This window comes from Fukomys damarensis, unplaced genomic scaffold, assembly GCF_012274545.1.
Source record: "Fukomys damarensis isolate Sample0158 unplaced genomic scaffold, DMR_v1.0_HiC HiC_scaffold_34, whole genome shotgun sequence".
Taxonomy (NCBI): Eukaryota; Metazoa; Chordata; class Mammalia; order Rodentia; family Bathyergidae; genus Fukomys; species Fukomys damarensis.
Genome location: NW_022900946.1, coordinates 821,538 through 824,178, shown reverse-complemented (window position 1 = coordinate 824,178; position 2,641 = coordinate 821,538). Strand labels below are relative to the sequence as shown.

Here is a 2,641-nt window from a genome sequence, read left to right as displayed (position 1 = left end):
CGCCCAGCCTCGGCCTCCGCGCGCTGCCGGGAATGGAAACCGAGATGGCAAGGACTGGCTACTAGGGATTCGGGGGTTCTGGTGCAGACAAATAAAACTCCTAGGTGTTTATTCACTTCATGGCCGCCTGGACTGAGGTACCCGGGGTAAAAGACCCGGCAGATGCCTTTAGCAAATATGGCGGCAATCTGGCTTCAGTTGCCACTGGTTGTACTTTAGGGCCCCTTTCTTGAGCATATCAAATATGGCGCCTTACTGGCTCCTCTGGCTTTGGGCCCCCTCTTGCCCTTAAAAACAGTGGCCGCCTCAAGAGCTTTTGCATTGGTACTGCGGGACGGTTGGCCGGGAAACCAGAAAAACCTTCTTGCCTCCAAGAAAGATGGACACAGCGGCGGTTCCACCGGCCTCCGTCCCGCGTCGATACACAGTGGTCGCTGATTGGCTGTAACCAGGTGAAGAAACTGCGTCGTGATTGGTCCCGGACTGGCGGTGCATTTGAAAGGCTCGGAGCCGGAGAATCCTCTGACAGAGAGGTATACCCGGAAAACCTCGGCTCTGGAGGACCCCACGGTTGTGACCCCGACGGCCTTCGAGCAGGCCTTTCCTCGGCGGGATCTGCTGTTTGGTCGCAACCACCCACCCTGGGAACCCAAGCCGAGGAGGAAGCCAGGTGTGTACGCCTTTACAGTTGAGGAGCCGACGGGACCGTTTGCGGCCTTGGCTCCGCTCCTTCGTTCTCTGGCTGGAGCTGCAGCAGCTTAGCGAGGATGGAACTGGAATGGGGAAATGTTAAATTACTGTAATTTTTGCCAAATTATGAAAGTACATGCTTTTTTAAAAGTAATTTAAAGGCCGGGGATTTAGCTCATGGTTCTGGCGCCTGCTTCACAAGCACAACGACCCGACTTCGATCCCCGGTACCAAAAAAAAAAAAAAAAAAAAAAGTAATTTAAAGCTTAATGTGGCTTGGGCCGGGGATTTAGCTCAGTGGGTTCTGCTGCCTGCCTCGCAAGCTCAAGGACCCGAGTTTGATTCCTGGTACCCCACCCCCCCCCAAAAAGCTTAATGTGGCGCACGCCTGTAATCCCATCACTCAGGAGGCTGAAGCTGGAGAATCGCTGTGAGTTTAAGACCAGCCTGAACCGCATTTTTATTTTTATTATTTATTCATTTAAATGTTTTGTTTTGGGGTTTTTCTTGGGGGGATGTTGTTTTTTTTTGGTTTTTTTTGGGGGGGTACTGGGGATTGAACTCGGGTCTTTGCGCTTGCAAGGCAGGCCACCAAACCATATTATTTATTCATTTAGAGGCAGGGTCTCGTTATGTATTCCAGGCTGGCCATGAACTCAGTAGTCCAGGCTGACTTCCATCAAACTCATGGTGATTCTCCTGCCTCAAGTGCCTTCGTAACCAGGCTGGCCTGCCGGCCTGCCTACCGGCCTGCCTGCCTTCTTGCCTTCTTTCTTTTCTTTCTTTCTAACAAGGTCTTGCTTTGTACTTAAGGTGATCCTCCTGTCTCAGCCTCCCAAGTGCTGGGATTAATTATAGTTGGGCATGGTTGGCTTGCTTTTGGAGACAGGGTCTCCTTATGTAGTGCAGAATTACTTTGGGTTTTTTTCTTTTTGGTACTGGGGACCAAATTCAGGACCTTGTGCTTGCGAGGCAGGTGCGGTGCCACTGAGCTAAACCCCTGGCCTGAGTACAGCCTTTCTTTGAATTTACAGTAGTCCTGCCTCAGCCATCTGAGTGCTAGGATTACAGGCGTGCACCATGCCTGGCTAATTGAGCACTTTATTTTTTTAAATTTTATTTTATTTTTTGAGACAGGGACTCACTATGTAGTTAAGGCTGGTCTGGAACTCATGGTGATCCTCCTTCCTCAGCCTCTGGAATGCTGAGATTACAGTAATGTGCTACCCCACCTGGCTAGTGAGCACTTTAGAGGGAGAATAAAGAGATAGGAGAAAGGGGTGAACAGAGTCTAAGTAGAGTCTGGGAAGAGAAAAATTACAGAAGTTAGGAAGGATGTGTTCATCCACAGGAAAGCCACGTGGTTTTGCTAACTGGCACTTATCAAAGTTGTGCCCTTACCCTCCCAGAGCAGGGAAGAAGACAGGAGGAGCCCTGTCTTCAAGTGCTGGCTGAAGCAAACAGTAAATTCTTTTGGCAGCCTTGAGTTTTCTTAGGGTAGGAACTTTAAAGGGGATGGGGTCATCCTACAGATGTGGCCTTGAGCTGTCAGAAACCATTAGTGTTTTGTCTAATTGCTTGTAGACCAATGCGGCTCTCTGGGGGGACCCCGTCCCGCGGGGAATAGGAGGTGAGAGCCGCCTCTTATTCGTGGGTCATCAGAGGCCGATCCGATCTTGAATGTCTGTGGAGGAAATCTTTAAGAAGTTAGAGTACACGGCCCAAGTCTGGTTTCTGATCAAAGGCTCTTTATTGGCTCAGCAAAACGATTATATACTGTTATCCCAGGGGGAAGGTTCAGCAAGCTTATTGGACAGTTCAAACAAATCAATCACATGAGTCACTCAAGCATTTAACCATACAGCAATCAGTATTTTACCAAATGTGGGGAGGGGTAAGTGGGAAGGCGTACATCAACAATTAACCCTATGCAATCTTTAACTTCACAATC

General features: G+C 49.4%; 1 long non-coding RNA gene across 3 annotated transcripts in view; it reads left to right on the top strand.

The window, feature by feature from the left end:
* Window positions 1–26: 26 nt before the first annotated feature.
* The window catches only part of LOC104857481, an 8,322-nt gene continuing 5,707 nt past the window's right edge, over window positions 27–2,641 (top strand). For all 3 annotated transcript variants that reach the window (XR_778865.2, XR_778866.2, XR_004515203.1), the window contains exon 1: window positions 27–670. This is a non-coding gene — a long non-coding RNA (uncharacterized LOC104857481). The remainder of the gene's footprint in view (window positions 671–2,641) is intronic.